General features: G+C 37.4%; 1 protein-coding gene across 8 annotated transcripts in view; it reads left to right on the top strand.

The window, feature by feature from the left end:
- Positions 1-13,808, top strand: part of TBC1D5 (TBC1 domain family member 5) — a 586,162-nt gene that overhangs the window by 28,976 nt on the left and 543,378 nt on the right. The gene's annotated exons all lie outside the window — the stretch shown is intronic.

Genomic DNA, 13,808 nt, shown 5'->3' with positions numbered 1-13,808 from the left:
TTAATAATGTTGAGCGCTAGTGATACAGTAATAAAGCTTACAATAAGTATTTTCTGAACAAATGAATGAAGTAGTCTTTATCTGCATTCAAATGGATATGTCTTTCCTTTTCTCCTTTGCTTTTTGCTTCCCTTTTCACAAAGGAGAAAGGAGAGAGCAAAGGAGAAAAGGAAAGATATACCCATTTGAATGCAGAGTTCCAAAGACTAGCAAGGAGACATAAGAAAGTCTTCCTCAGCCATCAGTGCAAAGAAACAGAGGAAAACAACAGAATGGGAAAGACTAGAGATCTCTTCAAGAAAATTAGAGATACCAAGGGAACATTTCATGCAAAGATGGGCTCAATAAAGGATAGAAAAGGTATGGACCTAACAGAAGCAGAAGATATTAAGAAGAGGTGGCAGGAATACACAGAAGAACTATACAAAAAAGATCTTCATGACCCAGATAACCACAATAGTGTGATCACTACCTATAACCAGACATCCTGGAATGTGAAGTCAAGTAGGCCTTAGGAACCATCACTACGAACAAAGCTAGTAGAGGTGATGGAATTCCAGTTGAGCTATTTCAAATCCTGAAAGATGATGCTGTGAAAGTGCTGCACTCAATATGCCAGCAAATTTGGAAAACTCAGCAGTGGCCACAGGGCTGGAAAAGGTCAGTTTTCATTCCAACCCCAAAGAAAGGCAATGCCAAAGAATGCTCAAACTACCACACAGTTGCACTCATCTCACATGCTAGTAAAGTAATGCTCAAAATTCTCCAAGCCAGGCTTCAGCAATATGTGAACCATGGACTTCCAAATGTTCAAGCTGGTTTTCGAAAAGGCAGAGGAACCAGAGATCAAATTGCCAACATCTGCTGGATCATGGAAAAAGCAAGAGAGTTCCAGAAAAACATCTATTTCTGCTTTATTGACTGCCAAAGCCTTTGACTGTGTGGATCATAATAAACTGTGGAAAATTGTGAAAGAGATGGGCATAACAGACCACCTGACCTGCCTCTTGAGAAACGTGTATGCAGGTCAGAAAGCAAAGTTAGAGAACTGGACATGGAACAACAGACTGGTTCCAAATAGGAAAAGGAGTACGTCAGGGCTGTATATTGTCACCCTGCTTATTTAACTGCCGGAGTCCAGGTCCAGCAGCCAGGGATTCAACCTGAAGAGATGGATGGTGTTGGCGATAAGACAGCCTCTTAGTTTCTTGGACTCCCTGTTTATTTCAAGTTTAAGATTCTCTTTTACACTTCTACAAAAACATTAGGTCATAGATTTGACATTTTCAGTTCCCCCTCACCCAGATTTATTATCTCTATAAATCATTGTTGCTCTTCAGAGTTCCTGCTTCATTGATTCTCTTGGAATCAGCTTTACCATCTATTATCTACTTCTTCTAATGTGTCCTATAGTTAACTTGTGATTACACTGTAACTCATGCCACATTCCTCAGTTTATTTCTTATCTTTCTAAATCCTGTTTGCTCCTAACATCTGAGCTCACTATCTCTTAAAAAGGCTTCTAGCTATAGTATCTCTCAAATTCCTAACCTCTATAAGCTATAGTAAAATATGCTAACTTTACAACATTCCTTAAATCTTTAACTTCTATTTTAATTATTTCTAAGCCCTAAATTCAGTAAACTCCTTTGCCATAAACATTTTCCTCACAAATAGGCTTCAGATAGCAATCCCTCCCATGGCCTCAAGCTGCAGCCTCTGTGCTCATCCTGGAACACTCTTGTAAAAGTCCTTAAACAAATGTCAGTGATTAACTTTATGAATTATTCTCTGAGCACAGCTGCAGAAGGCTTTGTGCCTTCTCATGCTCCTCTCAAGAACAATAAGCACCTTAATATTCCTTTTCAGTCAACTCAGCCGAGGAGAGGAAACAACAGGTCAGAATTACAAGGCCTAACTCCTTCATCCCGGGTCCGTGCCTGCGGAATGAGGAGAGGGGTCTGGGGCCGTGCCTCCATTTTGTCAGTAATGCCTAACACTGCTCCCGACATTTAACTTATATGCAGAGTACGTCATGAGAAACACTGGGCTGGAGGAAGCACAAGCTGGAATCAAGATTGCTGGGAGAAATATCAATAACCTCAGATATGCAGATGACACCACCCTTATGGCAGAAAGTGAAGAAGAACTAAAGAGCCTCTTGATGAAAGTGAAAGAGGAGAGTGAAAAAGTTGGCTTCAAGCTCAACATTCAGAAAACTAAGATCATGGCATCTGGTCTCATCACTTCATGGCAAATGGATGGGGAAACAGTGGACACAGTGGCTGACTTTATTTTCTGGGCTCCAAAATCACTACAGATGGTGACTGCAGCCATGAAATTAAAAGACACTTACTCCTTGGAAGGAAAGTTATGACGAACCTAGATAGCATTTTAAAAAGCAGAGACATTACTTTGCTAACAAACGTCCATCTAGTCAAGGCTATGGTTTTTCCAGTGGTCATGTATGGATGTGAGACTTGGACTATAAAGAAAGCTGAGCACCGAAGAATTGATGCTTTTGAACTGTGGTGTTGGAGAAGACTCTTGAGAGTCCCTTGGACTGCAAGGAGATCCAATCAGTCCATCCTAAAGGAGATCAGTCCTGGGTGTTCATTGGAAGGACTGATGCTCAAGCTGAAACTCCAGTACTTTGGCCACCTGATGCAAAGAGCTGACTCATTGGAAAAGACCCTGATGCTGGGAAAGATTGAGGGGAGGAGGAGAAGGGATGACAGAGGATGAGATTGCTGGATGGCATCACTGACTCGATGGACATTAGTTTGAGTAGACTCCGGGAGTTTGTGATGGACAGGGAGGCCTGGCGTACTGTGGTTCATGGGGTCACAGAGTCGACTGAGCAACTGAACTGAGTTTTTATCTTTTTCTCTCTCATAACATCAAGTCATTCAACAAATTCTCTCTACTCTTAAAAGTTCCATCTAGGCTAGTCTGGGTTTTCTGTTCATAGAGTCTCTGGCTGGGTTTTGAGCCCTCACATGCCTGTGCCGTCTGCTGCCTAGCTCTCCTGTCAGTATTCTTCCCTCTACTTAGTTTATCCTTCTTGCTGACACAGGCTTAATCTTCCTGAAACATTGATTTGATCATTTGTGCTGTTCCTCTGAACCTTTAATGATGAAGTGTTGGGGTACATATTCTTAAGGTTGGGCTCCAGACCTCTATCACTGGTGTTAACCAAGAGCCCATTCTCACTCCTCCTGTTCTGGGTCATGGCCTCTCTTACTGCTGCCTTGCTTTGGGATGTGGGGATGAGGGGTCTGGGGAGGTAGCCTGCCTGGACATTCTTATTCTTCATACTCTTGCCGCCTTCAGATTGCCTCTACTTTCAAATATCAAATAACTGTATTTGGACCACTCTCAGAGAAACACTTGTATTTTGCAGCAGTTGTACTAGGTTCTTCTTTTTTAAAGTTCAGTTAAATTTATATTGTTTTCTGTCTTCCTGGTATTTTTAGTTTCTGGTGTACCTTCTGGTTTTCCCTCTAGTTTTGCTTGGAACTTTTATCATTTTAGTATGCAACTCTCTTAGACTAGGTTCTCTGGATGGCAGTAATAGAAACCTATACGAGATGGCTTAGCTCAAAGGAGAATTTATATTAAAGGCAACACAGGCCAGATTAAAGACTTGACTGTGAGACCTGAAGTAGACATAGGTGGTAATCTCCTTGACATCAAGCTTGGCAGTAATTTTTTGGATTTCACACCAAAAGCAAAAATAAACAAGTGAAACTAAAATGCTTATGCACAGTGAAGGAAACCATCAGCAAAATGAAAAGGCAGCCTACCAACAGGGAGGAAGTGTTGCCAAATCGTATTTCTGATAGGATAATTCTGAAACATGTAAAGAATTCATTCAACAACAACAACCTAATTAAGAAATGGGTGGAAGATCTGAATAGACATTTTTCTAAAGAAGACATACAGTTGGCTTATAGGTACATGAAAAGATGCTCAACATCATTAATCATCAAGGAAGTACAAATCAGAACAATGAGATATCACCTCAGGTGAAGTAAATTAGAGAAAGACAAATACTGTAAGATCTCACGTATATATGGAATCTTAACAATCTTATAGATACAGAGAGCATGCCGTTTTGCCAGGGTTGAGGGTGGGTGAAAGGGATGAAGGGAGTCAAAAGGTTAAAACACCCAGTTAGCTATAAAGTAAACAAGACATGAGAATGTGAATTAAAGCATGACAACTATGGTTAATAATAATGCATTGCATATTTGGAAGTTGCTAAGAGAGTAAACCTTAAAAATTATCAACACAAGAAATTCTGTAACTATATAGTGATAATGTTAACTAGACTTATTGTGGTGATCATTTTGAATTATAGACAAAATAGAGTCTAATATATGTCAGTTATACTTCAGTTAAAAAATAATAAAGCTATCTCATAGAACTGAGCATAAACTACAGTTGATCTTTACAGGAGAAAGAGGAACTATAAGAGGAACTCCTGGAAATCAGGAACTACAAATTCCAGTCTGAATTTATGTTTATTTGGTATGGGATGTGGAGGCTAGCATATAAAGTCCACCATTTTGCTTCATTCTGATTTCAGTTTAAGAATCAATTTGCTTAATATAGATTCTTTCACAGATAGGGAGTTTGGTGATAGATATTTCCAAAGTGTTTCTCTAGCCTAATTTTGTATTTAGAGACCAGCAACTTATAAGTGTAAGAGTGATGAACCTTTCTATAAGTGATGACATCAATTAAAATACTTAAAGTTGTTTAAAACTCTGTGTGTGGTCTTGAAAGTTTGAAGAAATGTGAATGAGGCATTATAATTTTGAAGCTTCTAGGGAAAATAAGTTTATAAAGTCAGAATTTATATGCTAATAATACGCATCAATGTCAAGAAAAAATCGTGTACCAGAAAAGGGCCAAGCAAAATAAAGAGAAGGGAATAAAATGTAGGTTACTTCCTCCATGTAAGCTCTGAGTTTTCATAACTTCTTAGTAGTAGCACATGTGTACCGCATATTCTTGAAATTAATAGTTAAAATGGTAGTTTCCTTTTGGAAAATCAATGATTTATTTTATTGGAACAATTTAAACCATCATAACGTTATCAAGTATTGACAAGGGTGTTTGGAAACTAGTGGTATCATATGCTGATGGGGGTAAAAATTGATACGGCTATTTGGAGACCAGTTGGGCAATATGTGGTGAAATGGAAAATGTACTCATAACTCAGAAAGTCACCTCATATAGACCTTAGAGCAGTGATTCTCAACCAAGGGAGTTTTATCTTCCAGGGACACTTGACAACGCCTAGAAATGTTTTTGGTTGTCACATCTGGGGACTATTGACATCTGGTGGGTAGAGATCAGGAATGCTCTAAATATGCTGTAATTCACAGGACAGGCTCTCACAGTAAAGAATTCTGAGTCCAAATTTTGTAGAGTGTGGAGGTTGAGAAACCTGGCTTTAGAGAACACAGTTAACATGTTATGTTCTTGTATGTGAACATAGAGAGTTTTGCAAGAATGCTCATAAAACATTGTAGTTGTGCAAAATTGGAAACAACGTGGATGTCTATCAGTGGAGGAAAGGATAAATAAAACGTGATAGGCCTATGGGATCCATACTTTACAGAAGTTAAAAGGAAAAAATTCTGTCTCTATATTAGTAGATCTAAAAAATGAGTGAAAAAGACGCCAGGTACTTTCAGTTTGATACCATTATGAAAAATTTAAAAAAATACAAAGCAACAACTCTGTTATTTCAATATGTAAATGAAAATGTAGAAAATGAATTAGAAGGCTCTGTGGAAACCTCTTGCTAGGGGCTACGCATGAGGTGGGAGGAGGCTAAAGGCACCAGGGTGGCCAGCAGTGGCTTTACCTCTAGTTGTTCTTTTATGTCAAACACAAAGTGAAGCAACTGTGGTTTTATGTTTGTGTGAATTGAATGCAGAGTGTGAATGCCATTTGTTATAAAAATTTTGGTTGGAGGGACTTGCATGTTTGTAATAGTATTATTAATATTTTTTATAGTTCTAGTATTTCTCCAAAGCCTGTACATGAATTCCATTTGCAGCTTTCCCTGCATTCAGATTTCATAGCACACAGAATATCATGCACTGTCTTTTTTCAGTTCTTCTTGTCCAGGAAGTTAGTCTTCTTGTAAAGTGAAGTGTAACTATTTTTTAGTGTTCGGTATTTATTTAGCTTATTTGTAAAGCTGTGGAGAAGATGTATTTATTGACTGCCATTAACCCCTGTTTGTGCTTAATTCACAAAAGTTAAAGGCATCATAAAGAACTCCCAACAATTATTTATTTTACCTGATTTTTTTGGCATTAGAATATATAGGAATAATTGGATCTTGAACAAGAACAAAAAATGTTTCTCCTATTAACATTTTGTTGCTCTGATTTTTTAAAAAAATTTTGTATAAATATTTGATTACAGTAGTTTAATCTTTTCAGTAACTATTCAGGAAACTGAATTTAGGTGTCTAAGTGATTCTATCAACTTTACCCATAAAATATATTTAAAATCTTATCTAATGTTTTCTGAATAAGTTATACTTTAAAAATTTTTACAACTGCTGTTGAAGAGAAGAAATGGATATAATGTCATAGTATATTCTTTCTCAGAACACAAGGATCAGTTTTCATATGTGATAAATATATTGGCAGTAAAATGAAGTGGAAATAACACATGGCCTGTAATTTTTTTCATACAGGAATGCAAAAAGTAAGTGTCTCAAATACAGTGTAATTAAACGTTATAATAAGTACTTAAAATATCTTTGATTATGTCAAATTAATAAGTTAGATTAAAACTGCATTTATAATTATATAGAAGTTCATAATTTTTACACAAAAAAGCGTTTACCAAAAATTATTCCAAAGTTTAAAAAACTCACTAATTTAAATTTAAAAACTTAAAATAACCTTTAGTTAATGGATTTTATTTACCTTTGTTAGAGAGGGCTTATCTCTTTAAATGTCAATCCAATGAAAAGGTGACTGAAAATTAATGACTTTATTTAAGAAAATAAACTTCTTAAAATTTTAGATTAGATCTAATTTTTTTGTTAAAGGATTTTATACAAATTATAAGAATAGCTTAATTATAAAAGTCATGAAGGTAATTTTAATTTAGAATACTTAATTTAAGATAATTTAAGCTCAAATGTATAATTATAAAGTTATGACTCCTAACTATATAGAATTTGAAGTAAGTCATACAACCTTTCTAGATATTTTTCATAGGTGAAAACAAGGCACAAACTATCTCCATTTGATTTTCTTGCTAATACTTGCAATTTATTACTAAAGTTAATCCTTAATTGCTGAAAACAGTTGTCCCATGGTTGCCCATTATTTTTCTATAATACAGTATGTAACAAATTATAAGGATTATAATTATTAAAAAAAATTTTTTTTTAACATAGCTTTTGAGTGTCTTTCTTGTTGTTCAGTCACTCAGTCGTGTCCGACTCTTTGTGACCCCCCCCAGGCTTCCCTGTCCTTCATAATCTCCCGGACATTGCTTAAACTTATGTCCATTGAGTCAGTGATGCCATCCAACCATCTCATCCTCTATCATCCCCTTCTCCTCCTGCCTACAGTTTTTCCCAGCGTCAGGGTCTTTTCTAATGAGTCAGACCTTTGCATCATGTGGCCAAAGTATTGGAGCTTCAGCATCAGTCCTTCCAATGAATATTCAGGACTGATTTCCTCTAGGATGGACTGGTTAGATCTCCTTGCAGTCCAAGGGACTCTCAAGAGTCTTCTCCAACACCACAGTTCAAAAGCATCAATTCTTCGGCTCTAAGCTTTCTTTATGGTCCAACTCTCACATCCATATGTGAATAATGAAAAAACCATAGCCTTGACTAGATGGACCTTTGTTGGCAAAGTAATGTCTCTGCTTTTTAATATGCTGAGTAGGATTGCCATAGCTTTTCTTCAAAGGAGTAAGTGTCTTTTAATTTCATGGCTGCAGTCACCATCTGCAGTGGTTTTGCTGCCCAGGAACATAAAATATCTCACTGTTTCCATTGTATCCCCATCTATTTGCCATGAAGTGATGGGACCAGATGCCATGATCTTAGTTTTTTGAATGTTGAGTTTTAAGCCAGCTTTTTCATGTTCCTCTTTCATCAAGAGGCTCTTTAGTTCTTCTTCACTTTCTGCCATAAGGGTGGTGTTATCTGCATATCTGAGGTTACTGATATTTCTCCTGGCAGTCTTGATTCCAGCTTGTGCTTCATCCAGCCTGGCATTTGGCATGATGTACTCTGCATATAAGTTAAATAAGGAGAGTGACCATGTACAGCCTTTACGTATTCCTTTCCCAATTTGGAACCAGTTGTTCCATGTACAGTTCTAACTGTTGCTTCTTGACGTGCATACAGGTTTCACAGGAGTCAGGTTAGCTGGTCTGGTATTCCTATCTCTTGAAGAATTTTACGTAGTTCATTGTGATCCACACAGTCAAAGGCTCTAGTGTAGTCAGTGAAGCAGAAGTAGATGTTTTTCTGGAATTCTCTTGCTTTTTCTATGATCTAGCCAGTGTTGGCAATTTGGTCTCTGGTTCCTCTGCCTTTTCTAAATCCAGCTTGTACATCTGTAAGTTCTCAGTTCACGTACTGCTGGAGCCTAGCTTGGAGAATTTTGATCATTACTTTGCTAGCATGTGAAATGAGTGCAATTGTGTGGTAATTTGAACATTCTTTGGCATTGCCTTTTTTTGGGATTGGAATGAAAACTGACCTTTTCCAGTCCTATGGCCACTGCTGAGTTTTCCAAATTTTCTGGCATATTGAGTGCAGCACTTTAACAGCATCATCTTTTAGGCTTTTCAGTAGCTCAGCTGTAATTCCATCACCTCCACTAGTTTCTTTTGAAATGATCCTTCCTAAGGCCTGATTGATTTTGCCCACTTAATTGCTGAAAAAGGAGTTTTCCCATGGTTACCCATTATTTTAGTATATTATAATATATAATAAATTTTAAGAATGGATATTCAAGAAACAGTGTTTGTTAAAAATTTATTTTTTCATTATGTAGGTTTTGGGTATACAACATTGTAATTCGACATCTGTATATACCACAGAGTGATCATGATCACAGGTTCAGTTCACCGTTCATCATGTCTGCTTTACTCCCTTCACTTGTTTTACTCACCCCTAACCTCCTTCTGGTAACTGCTAATCTCTTCTCTGTATCTATGAGTTTTTGTTTCATTTTATTTACTTTTTTTTTTCAGTTTCCACATTTGAGTAAAATCATACGGTATTTGTCTTTTTCTCTCTGATTTCTTTTACTTAGCACAGTGTTCTTAAGGTCCATCTATGTTGTCTTAGATGGCATGATTTTCATTCTTTTTTTAATTAAAAAAATTTTTTTTTAGGATTTCATTCTTTTTATGACTGGTATTCCCGTGTGTTTGTGTGTGTGTGTGTGTGTGAGAGAGAGAGAGAGAGAGAGAGAGAGATACATCTTCTTTATCCTTTCATCTGTCAGTGCCCACTTGAGTTGTTTTCATATCTTGCTATTATATATAATGTTGCAGTGAACATAGGGATATACATGTCTTGTTGAGTTAGTGTTTTCTTGTTCTTCAGGTAAATACCCAGAAGTGGAATAGCCAGGTCATATGGTAGTTCTGTTCCTAACTGTTTGAGGACACTGCGTTCTGTTTCCATAGTGGCTGTACCAATTTATAGTCCCACCAATCGTGTATGAAGATTTCCTTTTCTCCATATCCTCTCCAGCATTTATTATTTCTTTTCATTTTGATAATTGTAACACCTGTGAATTGATAGTTAATTGTTTTTGATTGGCATTTTTGTAATGATGGTGATGCCAAACCTTTTCATGTACCTGTTGGCTATCTATATGTCTTCTTCAGAAAAATGTTTTTTTCAGATCTTGTTAGGGAGATGAATGAATAGTCTTGTTTATTCAGAGACAAAGCAGAGCAGGCCTCTGACCTTGTTTCTTACCTGCCTGGACACTGCCCTGACTGGGAGTGACTGGGAGTGAAGGCCTGCTGTGAGTGGAAGGCTTGCAGCACCTTAGATAAGACGGGGGAGAAATCTTGAGACTGTTGAGACCTGGAGGGGGCTGGCGGACCAAGCTCCAAGCATAACTACATTCCAAGTTTACACAACAAAACAAACAGTATTAACAGGAAACCAAAGCTGTGGTTTGGTCACAGATGGATGATGATGTCAGTTTGTGACCTTCCTGCGATTATAAGGGGGAACCCCAAACTGCAGTCTTTGAATTTTCACCCCCTGAGTGGACATGCTGCCTGGGACCCTCTCCTGACTGGGACTCCAGGTGTGCTGTGACACAGGACTTCCCAGCACAAATTAAGTCTGGACGGTAGTCAGAACCCAAATTGGTGATGTATTCTCTGCTCTTTCTATTTCTCTTTTCTTTTAATATTAGTACTTTGAAAGTAAACTAGATAGTTCTCTAATAAAAATTTGTATAATTTATTTGTATTTAACAAGTGGCTTATTTTGTTAACAAATCCTTTAAATCTGAGATGAATGAAAACTTTGGGCAAAACAGATCTTTTGCCTATTTTTTAATTGGGTTTTGTTTTTTGTTTGTTATTTGGACATGCCATGCTGTGTGTGGGGTCTTTTTTCCCTGACCAGGGATTGAACTTTGCAGTGGAAGTGTGGAGTCCTAACCACTGGACCACTATGGAATTAACGCGGTTGTTTGTTTTTTGCTGTAAGAGTTCTTTATATGTTTTAGATATTATCCCCTTCTCAGAAATATTGTTTGAAAATAGCTCCTCCCATTCAGTAGGTTGGCTTTTCATTTTGATGGTGGTTTCCTTCACTGTGCAGAAGCATTTTAGTTTGATGTAGTCCAAAAAGTTTTAAAAGCGAAAGTTTCTAATAGTGTATATGCGTTTGTATGTGTGTATAAAGGTAGAGTCGATTCTTTGGTGGATCCAGTGTTTATGAAACAGAATAGCAGAATAAACCTGGAAACTTACTAGAATTATCTTTCCCTCTGGTATAAAGTATGTGGTCCTCCAACAAAGGTATGAAGTTCTGGTTTGAGCAGGATAAGATTGTTTATCTCCTTCTTAGTGCTGGATATGTGAAGAAACAGTATAAACGTGATGTTTTCTTTTCAAGTTGAATTCTACTGGGATATTGTATAATGGAAAGAATTACCACAGTCATTTAAAAAAAACATTCAGTGACAAAGAATATTAATGGTTATTGATAACAATTTTGGGGTTCCATTCCCAGACTCCCATATATATGAGTTCATTGTTTACTAGAGTACTTATTAGGGATATCTCAGTGGGAAAATTTGTGACTGTGTGACTGATACTCAGGTATCAGTTAATCTTCAGACTCAGACGCTATTTGAGTCATTAGCATTTCCCTGTGAGAAGCTCAAGTCCTTTTTTGACGGATACAGGAGTATACTGCTTGCCTTTATTTCCCCCCAATTTTAGCCATTTGCAAAGTTTGTGATTATAAATTTTGATCTTTGTAGTTTTCCTTTACTAAAAAGTGTATTCTTAAAGGAAGTGCATTAAGTTTAAAAGTTTGGTTACTCACTGTCATGTTTTCAGTCAGGATCAAGAAGTACCAGTGAAGAGTTTGCAATTATGGGGACAGGTTTACATGGATGCGTATATGCATGTAGGTGTGTTTTTAAAACCTGCCTTTCTCTCTCTACAATGAAGACTTAAAGCAGCTAAGGAGAATACAAAAATGTGATTATGAATAACTTTAAATAAAAACTCAAAAGACACTGTGGGATATTTCATTTTAGTTCTTTTTTATATTGGAGTGGATTAGTATTGGTTAAGCTTGGTGTAAGCTTTCAGAATTTTAAATTATAAGGCTAAATATTTTCATTGCCTGATGTTTATGTCTAGCTGAAATGCATTTTAAAAACGAAACTTCACTGTAAATTTCCAGGTTAAATCCATTTTATTATAAATTACCAAGTTAAAATATTGCATGTCTTTTATCTGCTTAGGCTGTGAATCAAGACAGTTGTGGAATAATTTGGTGAAAATTTGTTATTTAAGGACCTTGCCCCTGAGCTTTTCCGAATGGCTTGAACTTTTGGTTCTTCATGGTTAAGTATGGATACCCTCTCATGGATCACAGTCTTATTGTGGCAAAGGTGCTTGCAACACTCCATGAAACTCTGAACCATGCCTTCAGAGCAACCCAGGATGGGTGGGTGAAGAGATCCAGGTCATAATGAAAAGGTCTGATAAAACATGGTCCACTAGAGGAAGAAATGGCTACTCACTCCAATATTCTTGCCTTGAGAACCCCATGAACAGTATGAAAAGGCAAAAAGATAGGATACTGGAAGATGAGCCCCCCAGGTCGGAAGGTGTATAGTATGCTACTGGGGAAGAGCAGAGGGCAGTTACTAGTAGCTCCTGAAAGAACAAAGCAGCTGGGCCAGAGTGGAAATAATGCTCAGTTGTGGATATGTCTGGTATTGAAAGTAAAGTCTGATGCTGTAAAGAACAGTGTTGTGTAGGAACCTGGAATATTAGTTCCTTGAATCAAGGTAAATTGGACGTGGTCAAGCAGGAGATACAAAATTGAATATCAGCATCTTAGGAATCAGTGAACTAAAATGGACGGGAATGAGTGAATTTAAATCAGATGACCATTATATATACTACTGTGGGCAAGAATCCCTTAGAAGAAATGGAGTAGCCCTCATAGTCAACAAGAGAGTCTAAAGTGCAATACTTGGGTGCAGCCTCAAAAACAACAGAATGACTTTGGTTTGTTTCCAGGCATACTATTCAACATCACAGTAATCCAAGTCTGTGCCCCAACCACTGATGCTGAAGAAGCTGACATTGACTGGTTCTGTGAAGACCTACAAAATCTTCAAGAAATAACACCATGAAAAAGTGTCCTTTTCCTCATAGGATGTTAGAATGTAGATGTAGAAAGTCGAGAGATACCTGGAATAACAGGCAAGTTTGACCTTGGAGTATGAAATTAAGCAGGCCAGAGGCTAACAAAGTTTTGTCAAAAGAACATGCAAACATCCTTTTCCAACAACCCAAGAGAAGACTCTACATATGGACATCAGCAAATGGTCAATACCAAAATCAGAGTGATTATGTTATTTGCAGCTGAAGATGGAGAAGCTCTATACAGTCAGCAAAAACGAGACCTGGAGCTGACTGTGGCTCAGATCATGAGCTCTTTATTGCAAAATTCAGGATTTAATTGAAGAAAGTAGGGAAAACCACTAGGCCATTCAGGTATGACCTAAATAAAGTCCCGATTATACACTAGAGGTGATGAATAGATTCAAGGGATTCGATCTGGTAGACAGAGGGCCTGAAGAGCTAATGATGGAGGTTCATAACAGTATACAGGAGGCAGTGGCTGAAATCATCCCAGCAATAAAGAAATGAAAGAATGCAAAGTGGTTGTCTGAGGAGGCTTTCCATGTAGCTGAGGGAAGAAGAGAAGTGAAAGGCAAGGGCGAAAGGGAAAGATACACTCAGCTGAATGCAGCGTTCCAGAGAATAGCAAGAAGAGATCAAAAAGCCTTAAATGAGCAATGTGAAAGGATAGGGGAAAACCATAGAATGGGAAAGACTCTCTAAGAAAATTGGAGATATGATGGGAACATTTCAGGCAAGGATGGGCATGACAAAGAACAGAAATGGCAAGGAACTAACAGCAGCAGCAGAGATTAAGAAGAGGTGGCAAAAATACACAGCATAACTGTACAAAAATGGTCTTAATAACCTGAATAACTACGACGGTGTGG

The sequence above is a fragment of the Bubalus bubalis genome, chromosome 1 (genome assembly GCF_019923935.1).
Source record: "Bubalus bubalis isolate 160015118507 breed Murrah chromosome 1, NDDB_SH_1, whole genome shotgun sequence".
Lineage (NCBI taxonomy): Eukaryota > Metazoa > Chordata > Mammalia > Artiodactyla > Bovidae > Bubalus > Bubalus bubalis.
Note: the sequence above shows the minus strand (reverse complement) of the source record. Positions and strands in the feature narration are given on the sequence as shown.